At 43.1% G+C, this 25,996-nt stretch overlaps 1 long non-coding RNA gene across 1 annotated transcript; it reads right to left on the reverse strand.

Annotated features, from left to right (window-relative positions):
* Positions 1-438: 438 nt before the first annotated feature.
* On the reverse strand, positions 439-18,716 carry LOC130153910 (uncharacterized). Its single transcript, XR_008823533.1, has 3 exons — positions 18,382-18,716; positions 2,472-2,571; positions 439-735 (listed from the first exon to the last, which is right to left on the reverse strand). It is a non-coding gene; the product is annotated as an uncharacterized LOC130153910 (long non-coding RNA).
* Between the last annotated feature and the right edge of the window lie 7,280 nt (positions 18,717-25,996).

A 25,996-nucleotide genomic window follows, 5' to 3' on the forward strand; every position in this document is an offset into this window, starting at 1 on the left:
ATAAAAGTTTAAAACTTGGGATATTAGTTCATGTGCATTTCTTTAATGTCTGATTAGCAGAAAGTGTAGAACAGATGTTTTCCCCCTTTCTTCAGAGATAGCTAACTTTTGCCTCTTCCTTTAAAATGTAAAATATGCACCACAGTTTGGAAAACATTCACAAAAGATTACTTCATACTGTGAATTGGAGCTGCCTTCCAGAGGGATACATTATAGTCTGGTCAGATGCAACTGCGTGCAACTACCACTGCCTTTTAAAAAAAGTTTTGCCATCTCAATAAACTTTCATTAACAACTCAGCATAGCTTGGAATGCGTTATTTATAAGCCAGGAATTTCTCCTTTAAGGATATATAGAGCCAGATACTGAAATAATGTCAAAACTGCAATTTTACCAGTGGAGATGGTGAAAGTGCATTTGCTAACATTTATTCCCTATTCCATTCCAGTGCCATTCCAACTATAATTTTAATTCTTCTGTAAAGAAAATATTTTGACAACATAGAAAGACATTAATGATGATTGAAACTTGCATTTTTCTCTCCTTTTCCTCTCGTGCTGTTGTTTTTGAAACCGCTGTGCCTTTTCTTATTTTCAACATTTGTTAAAACATCCCTTTCTCAAGCGAGCGATGAGCAAAATAAGCCCATCGGCAGGAAGACGGTGCAGCCCCCTCCCAGGTGGGAATAGACACTCACTTGTACTCTTTTTCCTTTGCCACCATTTTGTTACAGCCCTGAAAAAGCAGCAAATGGTGGTTATTGTTTCTTTGCAGGGTATGGTTTTGTACTGGATCCATGTGCAAAGTGTAAACATGTCATCAGTCCTCATTTGCTATATCCAAAAACATTCCCCATGTCCATATTTGATTTTCAAGTGCATCTGTGCACTGATTGAAACCCTCCCAACATGCTGCTACGCAAATGCAAACCCACACATTGCTGATTTTGAATCAAATGCTCTTATGCTTCCACACTTCCATTTCAAAGTTTGCCTCAGAGTTGCAGTATGTGCCCTTTTAACGCATTTTCCCCCCTCTCACAAAGAGATCCCTGTGTTCATCACAGGAGCCTGGTGCGGTCTTTTCCATTTTGTTCTTATTTATTCCTTGGAGTCTGCTTTTATTTTCACAGCTTATTTATCCTTTGTTTACAGCCCACATGTGCTTTTAAGCAACAAAACCAATATTTAAACAAAGGAAGTAAAATGCTGAGTTATAATATAGGAATTTGCTATAAATAGAAAGTTGGATTACAAATAGCAATGCATTTTGCTGTTAATGTAGTACTTCAAAAAGGAGAGGGAAAAAGCTTATTGAGTTGCAAATTTTCCGAAAAAGATGAAACTATTATAAAGTATGATGGAACAATTTCCTTTTAACATCCATCAAACTCCTAGTCAAAAAAAAAAAAGGGGGGGGGCAGGGGGAAGGGGGGAAAGCCAAAATGTGAGTGCAAACTTGTAATTTTAAAGCAAATTGTGTTGCACCTAATTATTTTTTACATCCCTCCCGACATACGAGAGTTACCTTAACTGCAAAGCTCTGTAGTACCCTTTGCCTGTCATTTTTAATCAGGTTGTTTTAGGTAATTTTTGTTATGCCCCTCATTACTGAATTGTTTATCAATAGGTGCACCAAGTGTCACTAGCTTTTCTCATCAAGCCAGGTCTGACAAAGAGCTGCAGTGCATGGGAAAGAGGCAGCTAGGTGAAACTAATGCCATAGATGTTTGATTCATTAGGAGCTTATTGTTAACGGGGATGTCTGATTGTAAAGGCTCAGTCAAGCAAAAGAGTGCAGAGTAATCAGTCGGATTTATAGTTTGCAGGGCTCAAAAAAAAAAAAAAAAAAAGAAAAAAAAAATCAACATAAACCTTTGGATATAACAGAAACAGAAAAATCCCCTTTGGGCAGCCCTAACCTGAGACCAGCCAAATAAGGTCATGCTACATGAAGGTTGCCTGTTAGGTGATGGAAGATATAGGAGGATTACAGCCATATGGCACGGCCTATCATACCTTCTGACTTAAGATAACAAAGCCAAGCTTTGTGCTTAGCTGTTTTTGACTGACATCATCAATTTTATTTTATGTTGGTCACCTCCGGTAACAGGAAAAAATGGCCTAGGGTTGATAACACATGCCTGTTTTTTTAGTATTAAGATGCCTTACAGCCAGTTCTGTGCTGTAAAAAATTTCAAAGAATTAGTAGCTTGTTCTTCTATCAACCATCCTCCAGCAACTGTCAGCTCCCCCCTCCCTTGTTTTCGGTTTGTACCTTGCAAATGAGAGACAGCCTTATTCAGAACCAGATGTAAGGCTCCTAGAGAATGAGCGTAAGCTGTTGTACTTTAAGCCTAATGGGAAGTTTTATATGCAAGGGCCTTGAACTGATTAGTATAATTCCCTCTTTAATACAGCTGTCCCTCCAGATTAAGGTAAACCAAATGTTGCAATCAGAGATTAGTGTACCTTGCCAGTTATTAACATCCCCGGTTGCTCGGCGAGCACGTCAGACGCTAATGCTGTGTATTTATTTGCCACTTCCATGCTGTAACTTGAACTTCTGCACCTGTCAAAGCATTCCAGGGAAGAGAGGGGTATTATTGGGAAGCAAAAGTTTTATACCTGTTACACCTGTTTCGTTTTGTCATGGCCTGAGATTTTCTTTTTTTCTTGCCAAGATTGCCAGGTGGTTTAATCCGTTCCTCTGCCGGTTTTATGAAGAAAGACTTTGTCTGCAAAATTGCATTTGTTGCTCTCATCTGCTTTCCCTTATCGAATATGTGCTACTCACCTAAACTGCTTCCCCCCCCCCCCCCCCCCTTCCCCCTGCTTTTGCAAGGACTCTCCGGCTGCTCTTTGTGTGCCGAGGATGCGGCTCCAGGCGAGGAGAGCAGCACCCGCTCCCGCTGTGCTTGCATCAGTGAGCGGTGCCTCTTGCCCAAGGTGGGTCACACAGTTGTCTTCTTGCATTTGGCAGGATATCCTGTCCACCAGCAACACAGATGTCAAGGGGGACAATGTCCGGGTTATCGAGGGAAGATCTTTGCCTCCCCCCCCTGCCGCCGCCCCAACCTGATCAGGTTTTCTAGATAAATGTATACCGTATACAGACTTTAAAAGCTTAGTGGGGTTGGGGGTGTCTTGTGCAGCATGTAGGAAATCGATGAAGTTAGGCCATGCTAAATAACCGCTCCTCAAATGCGCTTAATTACTTTAGAAAACTGTTAATTTACCTGTAAACTCGACAGTCCTGAGGGAAAACCACCAGATACACAATGTACAGAGGAAGGTGCTGCTAACTGAGGTTTATTTCTTTTGCATTGACAATTATTTAAGCAGAAAGTTTTTAAATTAGTAGCAGAAGTGAAGCATTTGCATTTTCTAGTCCAAAATTGAAACACACCCCCCCACCCCCTCCACCCCAACAATATCCCCCAACCCCTGCTTTTAAATGACCTCCCCCAAACCCAGTTAAGGGCTGTGCTGTGACAGAGCGAATGCAGCGTTGGATGAGGATCTGCTGCAATTTCTGGAATATTGCTGCTTCCTAGCATAGACCCCGCTAAGACATTTTTTTAATTGAATAGATTCCTTATTAAATAGATAATTGACATCAGGTCAAAAAAGGCCATTTTTGCACAGTCCCCCTAATAACAAAGTTTACTGCCGGCTGCACACTGCCTGCACGTTATGGCTTAATTGCAGATTTTTTGAAAAGACAAAATATGTTCATATCTGAGGAATTATGTCTTGCAGCCTACTAAATATGCTAATGCAATACTAAGCAGGGATAAAGTTCTTGCCATACCACCCAACAGTTGCGTGGGACACGCTGCCAAGTTATTGTTAATTGTAAAGCACAAGCAGGCTTTGCAATCCATCTTAATTGTCATACTTACTCCAGGTTTGGCGATAAGGCTAGATGGGCTGTTTTAAAGTGACAATGTTGACAAGGGGAAAGGGTGTGGGCCTGGGCTTGCGGTTCTGGAGGGGTTATGCGCTCTGACCTGCCGTAGGTTGATATGGACAGTCTGCAAGGGGATTTTAGTTGTCATGGGGTCCCCAGGCAGTTGAATAGAGTGACTGTCTGTCCTGCTTTTTCCTGTTAGGATCCTGACACGTGGAGCATTGATGAACTCAGCATAACGTTGAATAGGAGCTTTTTGGCAGCTGAGACACAAGGGCTAAGCTGCAGGTCAGAGATAACACTAGTGCAGATCTCCTCATGCACACAGTTAGTAGCATGCTTTCTTCCCTCCTGAGTGCAGGAAATAGCTCATGTTAAATACGTTCACTTTTCAGTTTTCCTTTCTTCTAAAACGCAGCTTGACAGATTGGGCTTCTCAGCTTCCCCCCCCCCCCCCCCCTTATTATTATTATTATTTTTTTTCACCACCTCTGCTTTCTACCTCAGAAATACTCTTCAGGAAGCAGGAGTTAATCTTGGTGAGGAAACGATAAGGTGATACTTGATTTTTCAGGGGAAAGCAGAAGGATATGACTGCCCGGTAACTGCACAGAAATTTGCAGGGACGCCTTTTTTTAGGGCTTCCCTTTGCTTTTTCCTTTCTCCTCCTTAGAGCGGAGGATGGCAGGTCTGGCTGGAGGTAGGCGTGAGGGGTTTAAATAGCATCAGGGGCAGGAAGGAAGTGCTGGGAAGGTACATTGATAAAAGCCGCTTCCCCGCACTTCTCTATCAGCTCCCTGGATCAGGTGAATTGGGTCGTTCCTTTCCCAACTTTGATGCATCCTGGCTGGCACAGAAATGTGTCTTTGAAGTCGTTTTATATTCGGCCAAGTTTTTTACGTGGTTCCAAAAGAAAGAGGGTGAGCATTGTCTCCGCTAAATGATGTCAAGCCGGCATCCTGTGTACTGAGACAATGTCGAAGCCTCTATCTGTTCTTGGCATTGCTAGTGAGGCTGTTTGAAGTGTTTATAATGTCAGGGAGGCTTGAAACTGATGGAGGTTTGAGAAGGGGATCGCTTTTTAAGAACCCTCTGCCTGTCGGCGCACACGCACGTGTGCACTCGTCAGGTGGTAGCAAGCCTGAGGTCGCTCAACCCCTCTCACTGAGCACGAGCTGGATGCTGCAGGGAGCCAGAAATCCTCCCCAGTATGGGTGGAAATGCCTGCATTTGGGTTGGGCTTCAAGGTGGAACAGGACCTTTCCGTGGAAGAGCCTCGCTGGTGGTGGGGGGCTCTTCTCCCAGCAAGGTGGTGCTCAGCACGAGCAGAGCAGAGCCAGGATGAGACCCTATTGTGCAGGCCTGTCTGCATTAGCGGATTCCTGTGCCTGTGTTTAGACTTTCAACGACTTAATTGGGCCTCTGCAGCGAACCATTTGCAACCAAGGGGCCAAGGCTATTGTTTATTCCTCTGGCTATCACTGAGAGCCACGCAGACAGAGAGGAGGACAGACATAAATACCACCTTTGTTACACTTTGGATGCTCCTTTTGCTATCCTGACTGATTTCATACTCACTCTTGAGTGACTTCAGCAGCTTTTTTCCGATAGATGCACTTTTCCACTTTCTTGAAGGACGAGGACAGTGGCTAGAAAAAGGCTGGCAGAACCCATTTGCATTAAATGGCCTGATGCTCGCAGGGTAGTGTGTTCCCTGTTTCCTTCTTTTTGTCTGAGCAGAGGGACTGTGGCCATGGCCGGCACTGCTCGGAGCTTGGGGAACACTTCCCAGCTGCCACGTCAGGGTCGCAAAGCAGTGGAAAGCAGTGCTGGGAGCTCTGTGTATTTTCTTTGGGAAGTCGTGAATTCATTATGAAATTTATACGATGAGATCTATGACTTTGCTAATATTTCCACAGAGCAGTTTGGCCTTTTCATTCCAGAGAGGGTTGGACAGGAGCTAAGAAGATCTGGCTTTTGTTTTCAGCTCTTCTACAACTTCCTGTATGACCTTGGGCAAGTTGCTTAATCAAGCTGTCTAGAGCTTTCCCTTGTAGTAATGTTATTTGCAAATGTTAGAAGAGTCGCGAATATACATGGTCGATTTGGTAGGTGACGTTCAGGTACTAATTTGATACCTTAAGGAGGAAAGCAGCCCTGTAAAATACGGAAACTGAAGGCTCAGTATCTCACCTTGGCTTCAAACGTGGAATTCAATGAAGTGCCAGCAGCAGCAAGACCCTGGCCAATCTGAATTGGGCTTAGGGGCACGTAGTGCCAACTCTGGGCAAGAATTTAGCTATCCAAAGGAATGAAATAAATTGTTGTTATGTAGTGAAAGCTATCTGAATGGGTGTCTGAGAGCGCGTGTAGCAAGAGTATATAAGGAATATGAAGACAGGACCTGAAGATGAGGATGCAGAGGCACCAGGGACATAGATGTGAGGTAGTAGGATTATGCTGAATCTTGAATTTCCTTGCAGAAGCATACCTCTTGGTGGCCCTGCAGGTAGGGGAGAGGAAATCCTGTGCTGTACATCCCCCAGCAAAGGGGAGCTCATCCTGAGAGTGCAGCGCGGACAGTTAAATAGCAGCCTTTAATACAGTGACAAGAGCAGATGGCTCCTGGTTTGGGCAGGGAGAGCAAGTTGCTTAAAGTGCTGGAATGCACACACACAAAATAAAATGTGTGCACACTATAGAAAGCTCACACTGCTTTCATGAAGGCAATGGACATCTAAGTACTTGAAGATCTATGCTAGGATGTGTTTTTTAACATAGCAAAAGTATGTTAATAAATGCTATAATATTTAAGAACTTGATCACAGCCTGGTTTATAAAGAGTGGCAATATCCTTATTAAGCCAACTGATATAGTCGGAGGGGGAAAAACAGACAAGCCCTCTACAGGGCTCTTTAATGTAATTAAAATAGGCAGCCTATATCTAGTTAAATAATATGTAAACTCTTAAGGCCAAATGCTGCAGCTAGTTACTATTAGAGGGAGAAACTGTAAACTACAAAATCCCAAACCAGGAAGTCCCATGGAGATAAAAAAATATCTAAAGAACAGTCAGAAATGTGCCCTATATTATTGATGCTTCAAGCGGTATTAAGTTGTGAAGGGCTGGAATGTAAACAGAGTTACAGATGTCTGATGCCGTAGGTTGAATTAGGGAAGCAGGAAATGCACTCCTTCACTTGGGATGTTTGGAAAAAACACCTTCTGCCTGCCTTTATCTGAAACAGTTAAAGTTTTGTTTAACCTACAAAGTGATTTGAAGGTGAATACAACAGGCGATCAAAGTGGTTTCTTCTATTTATAGTGGTAAAAATAGGAGCTATGCAGACCAACAGAGCGTGGTCCCAGTTCACAGCCAGCTACGTTTTGGAAATGACCTGATTGGAGAGGGTAGCTTAGTGGTAGGGGTAGTTTGTGGCACAACGGCAAAAGCTACAGCTGTACACACATATGGTTACTCGGTTTAGGTATGTCTGCATCTTAGAGACAATTATTTTATGTGTCTTTTTAATGTAAAGCTAATGATTATTTTCCTCCCTTGGGGATCAGTTTTTGTTTCCTAGAAGAGAGTGGGAGAACAGCTTCAATTGGCTATAAATGCTCTGGTAATCCCCATACTTCTATTTCCTAACCTTTAAAGCCTACAGCCTTATCTTATCTCCCTATGGTTGTTGTTACCCCTGCCAAACTCTGCTGACCGGCTGCTAACAACATTACATTTACTCCTGATTTCCATAGGTTAAGCACAGAGCAGAAATTGCCTGTTACACTTTCTGGTGCAGGCTCTGCTCCTTTTAAAAGTCTCCCCCCAAACTGAGCAACCTGTTGCTTTGAAGGAGTGATCCCCCCCCAATTGCAGTGGCTTGAATAAACTCAGAACCCACCTTTGCAGGTCTGGTGGGAGAAGTGAATTGCCGCATGGCAGAGGGTGAGCGCCAGGGTCTCACGGGAGACTGGCCTCAAATAGTGGCTAATTCATTACTCGGAGGCAGAGCCACCCTCATGAATGATACTCTGGGACATGATAATCTCCTACTGCATTTAAAATACAGATGGGCCGCTGTCTTTGCTGAAGGCTTCTGAGAACTTAAGTTTCTCAGATCCCACAAGGTCTACACACCCTCTTGCACGGGACAGTGTGTTATAATGGACAGCCCTTAGAAACCTGAAATTCTCTTTGTCCTTTTCCTTTTTTACCTGATTGTTGTTGGTAAACTCACATAAATGGGAAGTGCCATTTCCTTCACATTGTTTGAAGTGTATTTGTTCAAGAAATAACTGAGTAACAGTTTTCCGTGGGCAAAACAGGAGAGCTTTTCCCTAACGCCCTAAGTCTAAATTAGTATTCTTGATGTCCTGATGAGCCCAGAATAGTAGGGTAGCCAGGTTAGGGTCCCAGGCATCAAGGCATCCCAGGAGTTAATCTCCTGATAAATAACCTTTTTCTTTTTTTTTTTTTTTTTAATTAGAAGTTTTGATTCTCATTTATTTCTTACTGCCAGCTGAAATGCTGGGTTAGAAGAAAAAAGGGCTTGAGAGTACCTCTTTTGAAAATATTTTGTTTGGAAGACACCTAGGTAACGTCAGAGACACCTTTCCTGGGTGGGAGCTTTGAGGCCGATCAGAATTGCTGTGGCAACGTGGGTTTCCTGAGTTTCCTTTTTGCACGTGCATTTAAATTGGTGACTTAAAAAGAAAAGAGTTTGCTTCAGAGGAGTTTTGTATATGCAGTATACCTTCATGATTTTTTCCCCTCATTCCTCAGTTTTCACTATTTCATAAGCCTGAAACAAAGACAGAGGAATCAGAAATATCCCTTGACTGATGGCAGGGAAATAGGTGAGAGTGTAGAAGACACTTACAGTTAAATCAGCCAGTATAAAAAAAAAAAAGAGGAAAAAAATCCATTGAATTTGGTTTTGTGAGCAGTGCTAGTTGCCTTGCCAGTCTGAAGCTGGCACTGTGGGTTTGCTGTAATCACTGAGCTGAGAAAGAGACACGGGTTTTGTTTGTTTGTTTGTCATCATGGAGTTGAGCAGGACTTAAGCAGTTGAATGCATAGCACTTTTCTCTGCTTTCATCCTCTTCTCTCCGATTCTGGATTCCGCATAAATTCCCCTCGATTCTTCCAATCTGTTTTTTGACCCTCTGTAAGAATTAGGATTTATATATATTGCATGTGAAGAATAGGGTGGAAAATGTGCCTTTTTGGTTTTAAAAATGAATCATGGTAAAAATCAACTAAACATGTAACTTCTGCATGCTTTACTTGAGCACCATCTCCTACAGACACACCAAGCAATGCCCTCGTGCTGGCCGCTTGTCAGATCTGTAGGCAGGATGGTGTCTCAGGTTTGTTGTGATGCCATGCGGCACGTGGCAAACGCCCAGGATCTGGATCCTGGATATGGTGCAATATGCTGCAGTGTAACGTGTAGACCTTCGGGTTTCAACACAAAGTTGTTCAAAGACTAGGAGAAGGAAAATGCACATTTGAGAGGAAGAAATACTGTAATCAAACAAAATGGCACAGAGCAATGCCAAGGAAAAAAAAATTCCTTTAGTCAACCAATCCTGACCAGTGCACTTCATCACCAAAGCCAATAATCCTCTATCGCTTGCAAAGCAGCTTCAAAAAGGCCTGTGCTATCCAATATTTTGAATGTCACTGGTTGAAGATCAAATACTGAGACCACAGTGCCCTCCTTTCACTTTGGGAATGGGTGTCTGCCTTGCTGGGTTTCTCTGGTGCTGCGTGGAAGGTTGCCCCCCTTGCTCAGCATCTTCCCAGCATTGCACACTGACTACTGGCCACAACCCTGGTTGTAAAGACTGTGCCAGAGGCGAGGAAAGGGATTGAAAGACATGTGGTGGGAATATGTTGTGCTCCAGCTTTCCTTGGCTTGCAGATGGCAAACTCAAGGCTAGTACAAGCTAGCCAGAGCAGCCCAAAGACTATGCTGATGTACTTTCAAGGCTGACCTTTAGGTGTGGCGGTTAGTGTTTGCCATGATCTTGCTAATTTGCCTGAATGTTATTGAGGTCTGAGGAGGTAGGTACGGCGTTGGATATAACAATCTCTGCTCTCAGCTCTGCCGCTTGCTCCCCGTGACTGCAGATCACGTCCCCACTGCTGTGCTTTCTGTAAGCGTCTCTTAATTTCAGAACTTTAGCTGGAGTTTACCACTCAAGTCGCTTTGGAGTGAGTGAGTAGTGAAGGATTCTTCTGGTAAGCCAAGTTGCCATTTCCAAACCAAGACACGAAGATGAAAGGATATCACTTTCTAGATGCCATGCTGCTGCCCTGCTACAGTTTGCTCTGACTCACTTTCCCACTGACCCTTCTGCGAGGAAGGAGAAAATCTTGAGCTGTCATGTCCCCCAGCAGCAGGGACAGGCATCGCACGTGGGCAGTGCTGGGCTGGCACGGTTTGTGCAGAGCCATCCCAGCTATGGCTCAGCCAGATACAATGGTCCAGCTGGACTGGGAGCTCCAGTTACTGTGGCCTTTCCAGACTCTTGATGCTCCGGAGTTTGGGCTGCATAGGATATTTGCCTGATCTGGTAGGCATGCAGTCAACATAATGTTCTGGTAAGCTTACACACTTGAAACAAAACTGCCTTGTGCTGGAAGCAGGCTAGTTCTAGCACCCTCATAGCACATATTTCTTGTTTGCAACCCTGATGTTTTCTCCTTCTCCTCATTAACTTGACCTTGCCACCTACTGCAGAGTATACATCGGCCTTCACCAGGTTTCCCTTCCTTGGCAGTGGCTGAGACGCCGGTTAGACCAGACTGTTCCTCAGAAGGATACAGACGGTCTGATCTCTAGAGAAACTCACCAGCATTACCCACCTAGCTTGACACATCTGTGAGTCAACACAGCGGTGATACATTCTGCCAGATGCTTTCAAAAAAGAGTTGTCCTGATCTGGAGGTTTTGGTAGTCATCTCTCTGACATAGACCTTAGCCAGCTTTCCGTAAGGCAGTCCTGTGGAGATTGCATGTGAGCCAGTATGAAGTACTCATGCTTTTAAACCGGTTCTTTTACTGCTAATGCTTCTTCTGCCTGGGATGTCTCAGGCCACGGTGATTTCATTCTGTTGTTTCCATAGTTAGACAGTGTTTGCATCCGAGTACACCACCCCTCCAACTGTTTGCGAGGATGTGGGTGTCTGGTGTTCCCTATATCAGCCTCTTGCACCTTAGGTTCTCAGCCAAGCCAGTCATCCTTATTAATAGAGGGCTGGATTTCTGTGGTGAGATGTTGAGGTTAGGTGTCACAGGGTGCAGTTTGGCGATAAGGACATGACATCTGCTGCATTGGAGGGCTGGTAGTGAATGCTCAAACCAAGTCCAGCCTGGACATGTGACAAGACCACTGTAGAGCTCACCGTTCCAGACCCCTCCAAGGTGGAGGGGTACAACTGGCTCAAGAGGGCAGGTGGTTTGGTGTGGTGGGCTCTCAGCGCCGCAACTTTCTGGGGCTGGTCAAGAGCACGGGAAGGCAGTGGCACATTTTAAGGTGCACAAGTCTCCTTTTAACCCCCACAAGCATGGCCTGGCCAGCCCCACCGTTTCCTGCCAGCTCTGGAGATAAGCCCACAGAAGGTCAGAGTGAGGGATCACCGTGCCCTGTCTCTGGCCGCAGTAAACAGCAGGCGCCTGGGGAGAAGCAGAGGAGCAGGGGAAGCAGATAGTCACTCTTCCCAATCCTCCCCATTTTCAACAACTGTTTCCTTAATCTGATGGATCAGCCGAGCCCACGAGCGCAACACCAACTGCACCGCTTGTGTGTTCAGTGTGGTGGCAGATCTACAGCCTCATAGCATCCTCTTGAGAGCTGCAGCCATTTAACAGAGGTGTCTCCAAGGAGAAGACCAGCACTGGTGTTGTGCTGTGCTGCTTGTGTTTTGCTGTTAAGATGGACGGAAGTATTTGAGTTCAAAGTTTAATGACACTGGTGGAGAAAGAAAGGAAAAAACCACAACCCAACAGGGCAGTCCCTGTGTCAGGACTGTTTCTAATCAATGCAGGAGGAGTCATCCGTAATCAAACGTATTAGCTTGTTTCCAGAGGCTTTTCTAAAAACCACGTGTGAACATGAACAATCTTATCAATAGTTAAAGTTATCAAGGGTGTCTTTTTTTTTTTTTTTAAAGTTGTTTTTCTTCATTTTTACCTCTCTCCTGGTTGCAAGGCAGCCATCCCCGCCGGAAACCCCTGCTTTGAAAGAAGGACTTGCTGGGGCAAAAGGAGTGGGTTTCCTAAGCAGCTAGATCAAAGTGAAACCTCTGAGCCCAGCTGGCACACAGGTTTCCTCCCGCTCCCAGGTTCATGTCCGGGCTGGGCGTCCAGCTCAGCCGCCCCCCAGGATGCCATGTATGCTCTCAGCTACCTTGGGAACTCCTCTTTTTTTATATATATATATATATATAAATATATATATAATTTAAAAATAATTTGGTGGCTCTATAGCTGAGTTATCTGCTGTCGCTGCAATATATGCTGTGTGTCAGACTCCCACAGCTGAAAGCCTCTGTTTCCTTTCTGCCAGTACCTTGGTATCTGCCTTGCCCAGGAGCCTGCTGATGAAGATTTCCTGTTTGTTTTGAGTCACTGCTGGAGTGATAAATATACTTCGTCTCTCTCCTCTGAGAGGAAAGAAACCAGCTGCCCCGAACTAAAGGGAAAAATATGTCGAAATTCCACCAAAGGGCCCTGTTATTGTGAGGCTTCCATGGAAGGATGAACCCGGGTAACACGAGCTATGACAAAGGTGCGATCTCTGTATTAAAAACGTCCCTCTGTGCACTGGGTTTGTTTTTAAGTGTCTGCTTTCGCTCCATAACTTTGATTTTTAAACCAGGTTAGAAATAAATAAATAAATACAAAACCCCCATAAACTTACACGGCGGAGTAATGCTTGGCTGGATAAACAAACAATTATACTTGTGGTTTCTTGATCTGACCACAAGCTTTAAATGCCATATTTTTGCATGAACCTATAATGCTTCTGGATAAACAATTGTGTTTATATTGTCAGGAGTATCCAGTGCGGTGTTGTGTAATTTCTATGTGTGATTACTAGGATATAGGATAAATTCCAAAAGAAAAGAAAGGAAAAGAAGATTAGATTATTAAGTCATTTTTAATAAAAACAGCATAGTTTGGATTCGCTTATAGCTTAATTTGTAATTTTAAAAGAATGCAGCGCTGGCTTTTAAGTTTCTACAATTATCTTTTCATCTCTTTTTATCCTTTTTTTACTAGAGATGGGGCCCAACCCAAAACCTTGGCTCTAAACCCAAGACCCAGGTTCAGAACTGAGTTCAGAGCTCCAACCTCATTCCTGAAGAAGCTTAGTCAGGCCAGCGAGCTCCAGCTCATGTTGCATTCAAATTTCCAAGCCCAGGTTCAGGAGCGTTTGACGCTCAGGAGTTACTTTTGTTGGGTGGAATGGTGCAAGTGGTGATGGCCGTGGGGCATTGGGGTGCCTCCAGCCCTGCAGAGAAGCCAGGTGGGCTGGCAGGGGCCAAACAAAGGGATGTAGCAGATCAGGAGGACTGTTGTAGGTCAGTGATATAAGGAAATACTCACTGAAGGTATCCTGGGGCCAGCTTTGGTCCGGTCCAAACCCATGCAAGGCAAACAATGGCTGCACTGGACTGAGCAATGGCTTTTGGGAGGTGGCAAGCCCTTGCCATGGCTTGGAGGAACATGTGCTTCCAAAAAGGACTAGAGGTTTGTGGGGTTTTTGGTGTGTATGAGCTTGCTTCTAAAGGTACTGCTTTGGGCCTCGTAAAAAAGTCACAGGACAAAATTTTGCTTTCAGTAGACGTTTGAACTGCTGCTTATGGGGGAAAAAAAAAGTATTTTTCCTACAGGTTTTGATATGTTTCTCCTTTTTTATGTAAACTCCATAAGCGTTGGCAAACAATGTGTGCTTTTCTTTACTCACCAGCACATTCCCATTCCAATAGGCTAACTGGGCTCTCTCCTTTATATTGCTGAGTGAAATCACATGGAACAAAAATAATCATATTTAAGCAGTTTGAAGTATATTTTTTCCATGGTTTACCTTTACCATCTCCTAGTAAAATATAATTTCTTCTTTAACAGCAGATGAAAAAAACCCCACCATTATAACTTTAAAGCATGAGATTATAAAAGACCGCAGCTAGTTTAGATCTCACAGTTAGAAGTTAATTCTAAGTCACTGGAATTGAAAACATCAGTTTACAACATTTACTGGCTTGCTATAAAAATGTATTCCCCTGTGTTATGTTAAACATGAGAAACTACACCTCAGTGTGTCCATTATTTATATATTTATTCATATCTTGCTGCTTCTGATTCAGCTGTGTAACTGTATGCAAAACAGATAATTACTGGGGAACAGAATAATTTGTATTTTGAGGGGAATAAATACCCTGAAGGATTTGCTTTTGGGGAAAGAACACACTGCAAAGAAATTACATAGATTTTGTAAACAGATATGAAAACAAACAAAACAAAAAGGTGAGGAAATATTTTGGGCTTGGCAACTTTGACACTACTGTGTTTGTGGCAGGGGAAGTAATTTTTCTTTCTAAATACCCAAATCCACACTGTAAAATTGAACGTGAGGCCCATTATTCAAAACGGTTATGCAGAAAACAGGGTTTAATGGCAACCCTACCCAAATACCAGCACGATGCTAAGGGGCTGCCTGCTCTTCGTGGAGCAGTGGCATTGGGATAAACATGTTGGTCCACCACCTAGGTAGAAACGTGCTGCTTAAGAAATACCTGCACCGAACGTGCCTCCCACGTGGCAATTGTTTTAAGGAAAATGCCATTTTCCTCTCCTCTTCCCAGCATGTGGGGACCCTTATGCTCACCCTGATGCGGTGCTGGTGGGGAGACATCCCTGAATGGGCGATGGGAGCTGGGCTTCCCGCAGGGGTAAGCACCACAGACCACCTCTCCTCTGCCTTTATTCTCTGATTTAGCACCAGACTGTAGAAGAGATTCTGGAGATACTAATTCAGCATTGCCTTACAGAATTACTACTGGAAATGTGGCTGAATAACGGCATCACCGTTCATCTCCCTCTGATTAGTGCAAGCATTTCCCTGTTCCATTTCTGTCAGGAAATGGGAGTCTCCCAAACCTCTCTGCAGTGAGTGTTTAATAGGTAAGTCCATGCCAAAAATGATTGTCTGGTCACCTTAGAACTACCCAAATCTCCCCAAATCCTGGGTGGTGCAGAGGGGTGTCGAACCTGTCCCATGGAGCACCCAAAGGGATCCGTTGTTCAGCATCCAAGTGACGGCTGGGACACGAGCGGGCTGCTTCAAGAGTTTGTGTTTGCCTAGCGAAGTGACATTGCGCATGCCTGCGTTAACACTGCAGCTGGCTATCCGTTCATTTTGGATGTTTGGAAGGTCCTTTTGTTGTCACTGTGTCATGGTCTCTGGCATATGCACCCCATGACACTTGGGAGAGGTGGGAAGGGCGACCAGCTGCGAGCGGCAGGGCTGGGAATTGGGTGCAGGGGAGCAAAATGACATGACTTGGGGCACTTGAGAAATCAGTGGCAGGAAATGGGGCGAACCCCGGTTTCCTAATTCCCTGGCTAGAACAGAGAGATGGTTTCTGTGACAGGCTGCTGCATGGGCTGTGCCCTTCTACCATCAAGAAAAAAAATATCTTTAACCTGAAGACACTCTTCAGACAAATACAGTTATGTGTAGCAGTGCACAAAAGGCAGTTTAACACAGTGTTAAAGGAAATTGAAGTGAAAAATCTCTGTCTTAAGATTGCAGCCTTAACACTTTCGCCAGGGCTGATCATAAGTTTTTCTTTTCTTTTTTTTTCTTTCCTTTTGGTGGAGAAGTTTTCTAAGGTATTTTTCAAACTTTCCAGTTTAGCAATGTGTTGGCTCAAATTGAAAAGAGAACTAGGCACTGGGTCACAGGCAGAAGAATTAGGTTTGTGCTAGTGGTGGGGGCAGGTTGCTGACACAGCTACAATCAGACAAAACATTTAAAACTTCTGGCTTTGTACTTCTCAAATGCCTCTTTTAGAAAATCGCTTAAGTTGTTATTAACATCCACCACCCACCTTCCCTTTCTGGTCTTGACATTGTGTAATAATAGATAATGTTGACATATGTTCCCTGCTGGTCAGAAATACTATACTTCTGTGAAAGGTAACATTTTCAAGCAATGACAAAATGTATTTTACTTGGACAGAACATTAGTTATTGGACTAATCTCACAATGTGGGATGTGGGGTAAAAGTTTTAACATTTTAGTTGTGGGAGAAAGTTTGTTGGGACAGTAAAAGCATCAGTATGGGGTGTGTTTAGTTTTCTCCATTTCTAGAGGTACTGGCTTGGTATCAAACTCTTGCGTCCATAGGAATTTAAAAGAAACATTTGCAGTATGTATGAGGAACAGCTGTCTGTGTACTCCCAGCAACTTTTCAAAATGACTATTTGGACATTTTTTTTCTAGGAAGGATTAGAGAACTAAGGAGTATGTATGTGTGTGTCCCACAAGCTCTGAATAGTTTTATTTTTTTTAGTAGATCAGTTTTTAAATGTTGAGTATCTGTAAAAAGATCTGCATTTATTTATCTAATTCCCACTAAGTGAAGCTGTCTGAAAATAGAAAAAAGAGGAAGAGACAGCAAAATCTTCCAAACAAATATGTTGTGAAAAAACTACTTTTGAAAGTAATCTAGGGTGAGATTCTATAAAAATGTGTCTGCTTCGCACGCCACCAAACTCAGCACAAGACTGCGCAAGCTTGGAGAAATCAAGTTTTATTTTAAGTCTTGCATAGATCTCTGTGCTGTGGAAGCTGGAAATATTTTTTTTTATTGAATCTGATCTTTCTACGTGCTACAACAGAATCCAGAAATAATTGCGGGGGGTCCTGTCATTTCGTGGATAAACATCTTCTCTTGCAGTGGGCTCCCTACGATTTGTTTTTTCCCCCTGCACTAAGAAGTGGGCTGAGCAGCCCGTTAGAACCAGTGAAGTTTTAGGGAACAGCCCTTTATCCAGCATCCGCCTGCTGTGGGCCCAGCTCTGACACACTAGTCTATGGGGACCAGGAGCTTTAATGTACACGGCCCTTGCCCCAGGCCATGAGCCATGGCTCTGGGGAGATCCTGGGGCTTCCTGAGCGAAACCTTTCAGCTGCGGTGAGCTGCTGCCGTGCGGGTCTGGGATGGGGTCTCCCATGGAGCGGGGTGGCTGTGGGGTCCCCCACAAGCTCCCCATCCATCTTCCTTCACCCATCAGGAGCATCCTGTTTGTTTTCAACCTCTCCTTGTGTGTGTGTCGGGCTGCCTTGGGTTGGCTCTGTTCTCAGTTACACCCATTGATGTCAGTGGGTTGCGTTGGTGGAATCAGGAGAAAAATTTGGCTTCTTGTCTTTTTATTCCCCCCCCCCCCCCCCCTTTTTTTTTTCTTTTCTCACTGCTCAGCCCAAGCCCAGCCCGCTGCCTGGCTTGTCCCGGGCTCCTGCTGCCGCTGGGGTGAGAGCTTCTCCTCTGCAGCTCCTGCTGCTTGGCACGGCTTTGCTGCTTCAGATCCAATCTCGGCTCAAAACATATCTGTTCTGCTTTCTGCTTCCTCCCTCCCTCTTTGCTTGCTGTAAAGCATTTTATTATCCAGACTTTATGGAAGGCTCTATACAAAACGAAGTTGTGAGGTTATTTGTTTTGGTGCAGCCAATCCAATAGTGTAAGCTACTTCCCTCCTTTAATCTTCTCTTTAGATAATACATAGGCTTTTATGTCCATTAATTGTCAGAAATAAATGCTTCTTTAGCTATTACTTCCTGAAACAGAACAGTGATCTCTCTTACATACAGCTGTTTATATTATGCATAGCATAGCCCTGTCACAAGAATACATTATAAGTTTTTGTAAGATCTTGCACTCGTGTTTAGCATAATTTCCAGTTTAACTTTCCTTTTTCCAAAAAGGAGAGAAAGTATCCAGTGGGCTACTGAACAGCAGTGCCTGCTGTCCGTCGGTCCATGTGGCTCGGGAGTAATCCCTGCTGAAGCGAGCAAGCATGAGAAGAAATAGAAGAGTGATAGGAGCAGTGGGTAAGGTTAGTGGAGTTTCACATTGCTGCTGTAGGACCTAATCATTATTAATTATTTGCTTAGTAGTAGAGACTTCACATCCCAGCTGAGATTAAGACCAAATGGTGCCAGATGTAGTGCAAACACCTATTAAGTCATGGTCCCTTTATCAAACAATTTACGGTCTAAATAGACAAGACAGAGAAAAGATGGGAGATGAACAAAGAGGTGTCGACACTGGAGACAGGAAATTGGAGGAACGGGGCATTAGGGATAGGGAGAGAAATGAAAACCACAATGTAATTTCTGGAGATAATTAGGGGAAGACCTACAACTGGGGTAAGAGCATAGACATACCTCTTTGGAAACCTACTGTGCCAGCTGAAAATGCTCCTGCCCGTCACCGCTGCCCGCAGAGCTCTGGAGGGGAAGAGGTGGTGTAGATGCTCATTATCCACTTCCACCACAGCAACCTGGGCTGTGTTACCCTGCTGACAGAGAACCCTTGAACTAACCCAGCTGGGTATTTCTGAGTTGGGCTAGGGGATGTTTACATGCACCCTCTTTTGCTGGCCTTGCCGGATGGTGAGCAAGGGATGCGGAGGATGGGTACTACTGTTTCAGCTAGCACAGCTAGATCTGGAAGAAGACAGGTCCATAGCCCTGGGGGCTGCTCCTCTCCCTCCTGGCTTGGTTGGTACCTTTCTGAGCCCCTTGGTGTCCCAGCACCACCAGCCCAGGCTCTCACACACGCTCACATCTACTTACACCTACTTACACAATTTAATTTGCACCACCTTACAAATCACCTCTGAATTTGGCCCCCAGTTCAGTTCACCACTAAAATAAACAGATCTGTGTGATTGGCTACAAATGGTCCAACCGCTTAGGTCTGCTACATGGAGTTGGTTGCTTTGATTCATGTCCATTTTCAAGTTTAGCTCTGTGCAGCAGAAAAGAGCTGACAACTTTAAAAGTTCCTTAAATTCTCAAAATGCTATACAAATGTTAGCTATCTAGCAACAAAGTATTCAAGATGATTTGCTTATGTCTTCATGAATAACTTTCTGAAATGGGTTGTGACATACTTGTACCATTATTTTGTATGGCAGTTGAAGAAAAAAAATCTTGGAAGGATGTTTGTTTTTATTTTTCTTCTTCTGACCACTCTGTTTGGAAGAACTGCCAAGTTTGACTCTAAACTTGCAAGCACAGGAACTTTTTTTCTTTGAAACTTGGGTCTATAATGTCTGGAGCTGCTTTTGGTTGAAAGCAATTGTTATGTTCCTGACTCTTGTGATCAATTGAAATCAATTTCTTACAGAAGGTTAACAGAGAAGGTCCAAACAAATGAATCCATGTGCATTTATCTGACAGTATTTCATATACAAATAACGAAAGCAGTACATTATCAATTCTCCGTAGTAAGAAGAATTCTTCATGTTTTTATAAAAAGTACTTAAGAGCTGACTTTGAAGAAAGACTTTGAAAACTTGCCAAACCTTCTTTGTATTTTGAAAGTCCACATCAAGAAAGTAGTAAATAGTCATTGAGCGTAGGAAAAAGGAAACTATTAGCATTGTTTTCTTTGAAAGATAAAAAGAAAAATGCAGTGCAAAACTTCATAATCTCTGAAATGTGTATTTGTTATTTGAATCAATTTAAAACAATTGTCACTATTAAGTTCATGTTAGCCTGCCTACTGAACTGTATAAAGTGGTTCTATATCTGCTAGTTTCATATATATGGGTTCCCCCCTTTCCTCATCTCCTTCTAGTTTTACAGGCTTAAGCATTTCCATTTAACTGCAGAGTTAAGAATTGTGTGAAGGCTCTGCTTAAAAAAATCTACTTCAGCTCCCCAAACTTCCTCAGGATTTTTTAACCTATATTCATTCCTCTAATGTAAGGATATCTATCCTTGATTTCCATAAAGTGATAGTTCCTCAGATTCCCCTTTCTGGGGCCCCATTGCCATCGTGCAACAGTTCTGTGTAATGTGTTAAGATATCCTACTTTTTTAAAAAAATACATTTTTTGTTGTTTTTATTTTCAGATAGCTCCTGGGCCAGGCTTTCTGTTGTTGTTAGTGTGATTTGTGCAGCACCATTTAAAAATTGCTGCTCATCACCAGGAGAGATGAGACCAGGTGCTTTCCACAGGGTGAAAAAATAAAGAGAATCATGTCAGAGCAAGTTAGCCATGTGTTTGGGTGAAACTCTGTACAGGCTCACACCGTGTACCAACTTTGAACAGGTATAGCACAAGAACCTTGGTTGCAAGAACCTTGGTATTGTTTTCATGCGTAACCAAGTAGCCAACTTGCCTTTTACAACCACTGCTGCAGGTTGTACTTATGCACATATTAATTGCAAAGCCATTAAGCTGTCCCGTGTGTGAAGCAGTACTATGAGGCAATGCCTGTTCACTTCGTCTTTAATAAGTTCAGTTTACGTTCAGCTAAAAGGGGATCTAAGCTCCGTGTAACTTGTGAGAAACAGAAGTGGAAATTGGTATGTGAAGAAACATATGTCTGCCATGTAGAAATGGGATGTTTTCCCCTGTTTGCCATAGAAGTGTCTGCAGGTTGTAAAATAGGTGGGGTAAAGAGCTTGAATGGTTGTGCAGGTATACTGGTGTGTTTGGTAGCCAGCTAAAAATGCTAACCTTTCATGAGGGATCGTGTCTTTATATAGCAAATGTATATTTGTGGATGAGATGAAGGTAGGATTACAGTAAGGATTTTTTTTTTTTTTGGCAGGAGTTTCTATAATTGTATTTCTTAAGAAGATAGTTTGTGGATCAAACGATCATCTGAGATTTTCAGAGTTTGCAAAGACTTTCAGATTTACCCATTCATCATCTCTTGTCTCCATCTAATTATTACAAATCTGTTGCATCTCAATATTTGTTGCTGCTGGATATTGACTCATCTCCTGCTCTAGCTTTGTTCAAAGTATCTATCCCATTTTACAATAAACAATCAGGAAAACAAAATAGATTAAATTGTGATAAATGCCAAATGCATGAAAATATCCTGCTGAAAAGTATGAAAATTTTTCATGTTTCCCTACCTCCATTTTTTTCATTGATAAAATGGACCTAATCACATTCACATCTCTTATGGCTTTTTTGTAATGAAGAGGCCAAGCCGGGACCTCCTGATGGCCTGTTCATGACCTTCCTCCCTGTAGGGAGGTGGTGAGTGGAATTTGGTGGGACGAGGGTTTGTTCAACTAGCTTTTTCATGGGGGGGAGTTTGTTACCTGTGGACAGGACAGGGCTAAGGGTTTGACCTCACATCTCTGGCCCCAGAAAAATGCTTTTTGGATTGGCAGAATTGATGCAATGAATATGGGAGGATGCAGGAGTTACTTCAGGCTTCCAGTGGAAGATGTATTTTCTCCATCACCACCCTCATCACCTTCCTTCTCCAGATCCTCTAATGTAGCTCTTTGTGGCTCTTTGAGATACAGCATTCGGGGCAGCACAGACATCCAGCCTGATGGCATTCTTCATATGCTAAGACTCCCAAAATATAAACTGTTAATAGCATCTTCTCTGTTTGCAGAGAGGGCCTGCAGTTCGTGTTTGTTTACGCTCTGTGAAATGGCAGTGTCCTCACATGCACACTGATGACATTCCAGCTTGATTACTTTCCTAATGAAGATACCCTGTTAATACAAGTCTTGCAGTGAAAGCACACTTTTCCCCCCAAAGTTCTCTTCTCAGCTTGTTAACAAATCTTCCTTGAAAGTAAGAGTGAAATTTTAGACGATCTTTTTTCTAATCACCAGCATCAAACAGGCACCCCCACAGCAGATGAAGAGGAATGTCACATTTGTCCTCATGCCTAGTCATTGCAGATGACTATTCAGCATTTCAGTTACAGTTTTTTCTTTTGTAAGGGTGCTCGAAGAATCTGTTTCAAGAACCTTTCCCATACTGTCATTTCGATGGTGATGTTAGGATCTATCAGACAGCTGAGTAAATGTTTTATTTTTTCATTGGTGTGGGTTCTGTGATGTTTATCAAGCAGAACATAGCTTGAAAGACACAGATTTTGAAGTCGCTGGGAATTTGACTGATTTCAATGAGGCTAGGTCTCCATCACAAGTCGGTTAGCATTGCCAGTTTCGTGGGGCTGGGTAGGAACAGTTTGGATGTTCATGCAAAACAACAACAAAAACCCCCATGTTTTTTTAGCAATGGCACTTGCCCATTTCTGCATTCTTGCTAAAAATTGTCTACTTGTAGTTCTTTTAAGGATGACTTTTGATCTAGTTGCATATTTAGTAATAACGTCAAATGTTCTTTATTCTGCTAAAATGCAAAATGAATACTGCATTATTGTAGCCAGTATTATTCCTGCAATGAAGCAGAATTTCATCAGGTTAAACTTTTCTGTTAGAAAGATTGAATAAGGCAGAGGGCCAAATTCTCTCCTGTTGCATGAGTGTTGAGCTAGACGACTCACTAACATCAAAGAAATCGGGATTTACACTAGTGTAGTCAAACCCAGAGTTTCTTGCACAGATTTTCTTGTATGTTTTTCTTAACTTTCAAAATATTGGCCCATAATAATCCTTCTGTCCCTAAAGATGCGCAAACTGCAATCCCAGTGGCAGTCATTCCATAGCAGGTGAAGGAGGTGTGGTTTGTATTGTTTGTGTGAATCCTAAGATAACTGCAGTCTGAATGACTTACAGTGCACAGACGGGCTCATTAATACATAAACTACTGTAACTGTGCCTTGTGCTTCCTAGAAGCTTGCTGCGTGCGTTTTTAAGGCAAATCCCAAGTTATTCAGCAAAAATATACTCATTGGTGCTTTGCTTTGGTTTCCAGTTGCAAAAATGTGCTTTTTCAAAATCCAGTATGTAAGCGCAGAAGAAATGTGTAGGGGGTGCATGTCTTTGGGAAAGGGGGTCACATCTAAGCCCTACGCGGGGTGTCACCATGTGGTGCATCCAGCCACCATCCTGAGCATCCTCTGAGTTATGGGGTGAGAGCATCTCATTGCCGGCCCCCACCCCACCCCGCAGCCTCTGGGACATTCCTGCAGCCTCTTTCCAGCGAAATCCCACGCCGGCAGGGTGACTCACATCAGAAGACATTCCAGAAAGAAGAATAATTATGCCGTTGCTGGAATTGATGTAATGGTGTTTTTCAGGATGCTTTAATAGACATGAGTGATGTTTTGGCAGGCAGTCGAAATAACCCTAGATATCTGATTGCATTACTGACTGCTACCAAGGGCATCTCTGGGGAAAGGGACATTACTTAAGGTACTTTCTCTGTATTTTTAATATGCTGGAGCTAACTTTTAGCCCAGCATAGGGTTCTTTTTCAGAAGACAGGCAGATTGGAGAGCTTAACCAAGACATATAACAAACCAAACTCTAAACATATACAGATTCCAAGAGACAGGCCTGTGTAAACAACATCATAATTCCCTGGGTTATGTGCTGTTTAAAATAACATTCAGTTATGCATTCACCTCAGAAGATTGCCACTTAACAGCGTTGTTTCTTTTTGTAATCTTTATTGTTTAGGTTTATTATGGCTCTCATTTTTTTCCCCCTTTAGAAAACATAAACAATTTCCTTCTTTGCCCCACAAGTGGGACACCCGTGTCCTGGCAGCGCTTCGTCCGTGCGGTGGCCAGCCGAAAAGATAATGAATGAGGACTATGGTGAGCCTCTCTTTCCCAAAAATAAGTTTATTCTCCCTGTCTGTATGTGTTTTAATACCGTGTTCCTTAGGATGGTGTTTCTTGTTATTAATGATTACTACCAGTTGGAAGCGCACTCTTGTTTAAGACCCACGCGGTCCCACTGAGGGCTCGTTGCCTTCATTTAAGCTATATATTAAAAAGAAAGTAATAAAAAAAAGCCCTTCACTCTGATGTCCCTGGGTTGTTTTGTAAAGCCCCGTCGTTTAGCTGCTCTCCGCAGGTAAATAGGTCTTTTTCTTGGTCTGGCACGTTGATAAGCCTTCACACTTGGCTGGGCTCGAGGTGCGTTTGTGCAAAGGCAGATTGTTTTAGTTAACATAATCAGTGAACTCACTGTTCTACCTGGATGTCTGGGAGAATTGCCAAGAGATTTCCCAACATTTCAATCAGAGGCAGGGGCTATAAAGCTGTCGGTTTACTTGTAGGCCAATTTGCCTTTGCCATGGTTAGAACGTTGTGCTCATTTATAAAGAAATCAGCCCAGGTCTTTTGGGGTAATATTTTATGCTGTTTTCAATTTTAAGAAGAATGATTTCTTTTTCTCTCTTTCTTCTTCTTTTTTGTTTTTTAATATTTTAAAGATATGTTTTTAAAAAGCATTTCCTGACACAGAAAAATGCCCCACTTTAAGAGTCATGACACAATAGTAATTTAAAAAAAAATAATTAATTATTATTCCATTTTTGTTCACAGCAGTGGAGCCGAGCTCCTTTCACATATTGCACCAGCCTCAAGTAAATCTGTTCTTAAACAAAGAAATGGAGCTACTCAGGTCAAATGTTCAGGGTGATCTTGGTCTGTGTAGTAATTACAATCAGAGATATGTTAAACTACCTGAAAATAATTCACTTCCACGGGAAAAAAGTATACCTACAAGTTTATGGTTTGCAGGTCATTGTCATCTACCCTACTTCCACCTGCTGTAATAAATTCCAGTGAAATATCTACTACTGAGTACTGAACTTAAAGATTTTTTTTTTTTCCCCAAGCCTTCAATATTTACCACCTTGTGCCAGATTACATCATGTAACCTTCAACAATGTTGTGACATCTTTTTAGTTGACGGGATGCAGAGGAGCAGGGGACCACATCCACTTGATATTTCTTTGATGTTCCCCACAGGAAGTTTTTCAATATTTGGTCAATTGGATGTTTTTCAAGCATTTCATTGTGGTCAGGACCTAGGACAACCATCTGCTATTTTTGCAAGCTGGCAACGAGAAAGGTGGACCTGCTTGTTCTGCTCTGCAATGCTCTGCAGGGACGAGCTGTAGGGAGCGGCAGGGGACGATGCTGAGTGCGTGGTCCTGTGTGAGCTTGCAGGACAGGTACGTGGTGCCATCAAACACGTTTTGCAAAAGCACTCTCAGTCGGTTCATCATTTTGAAGTCTTGGGCTCCTGAGGGTTAACATGCCTAGAGCGTGTTGGTGCAATGAAGGTGGATGATGGTGATGCCAGGAGTTAGGAGAGACGGGTTGGGAGAGCTGGGTGTAAAACCAGGTTGAGCATCACCTGTCACGGGAGGATTTCTCTTCTATCAGGGGTATCTCAAGGCTTGACAAATTCACTTCTCAGAGGCTTCAGACAGCTGATTTATTTGCCAGGACAGGTGGAGAGCTGCCCAGGCTTATCGCTGAGCAAAGTGGCATGGGAAGAGGCACGTTAAAGAAGTTCTGTCTCTGATTGCAACAACAGGAGTGCGACTGTTACAGCGTCGCAAATTAGCAGTTTTAAACCAGCTCCCAAGCACTGAAATTAAAAGCACTTAATACAGGAATCATATTCTCTAGCTAAGGCACAACGGGACTCTGGTGAATTTAGTTTATAATGTTTCTGTGTTGTAACAGAAATTTGTCTTTTTGAGGCAATCAGGGGAGCCGCATTACAGCGGGACTTGCAAAGACTCATGTTTGTGTCTAGTGAGTGCAAGTGCATTAACTCTTTCATGTGAACTTCTCTGTGAGTACCATGATTTCTTCTACGCTGAATTCACTGGACCTCTGAAAAATAATGTTCAGTTTGAGGTGGATAGGGCATAGGTAACAAAATCTGTCTTGTGCTCATTTCTTAAGGAGAAAAAAGGTTCTTGTCATGGAATTATATAAGTAAAAACATATTAAGACCATCGCCTCTCAGGGTAATTTTTTAAGACTTTAACAAATAAGCAACAGCCAACCTCTGGTGATGTGGCTCTGCTAACACCCACAATCCACGAACGCTTAAATCAAGAATGCA

This window comes from Falco biarmicus, chromosome 8 (assembly GCF_023638135.1).
Source record: "Falco biarmicus isolate bFalBia1 chromosome 8, bFalBia1.pri, whole genome shotgun sequence".
Taxonomy (NCBI): domain Eukaryota; kingdom Metazoa; phylum Chordata; class Aves; order Falconiformes; family Falconidae; genus Falco; species Falco biarmicus.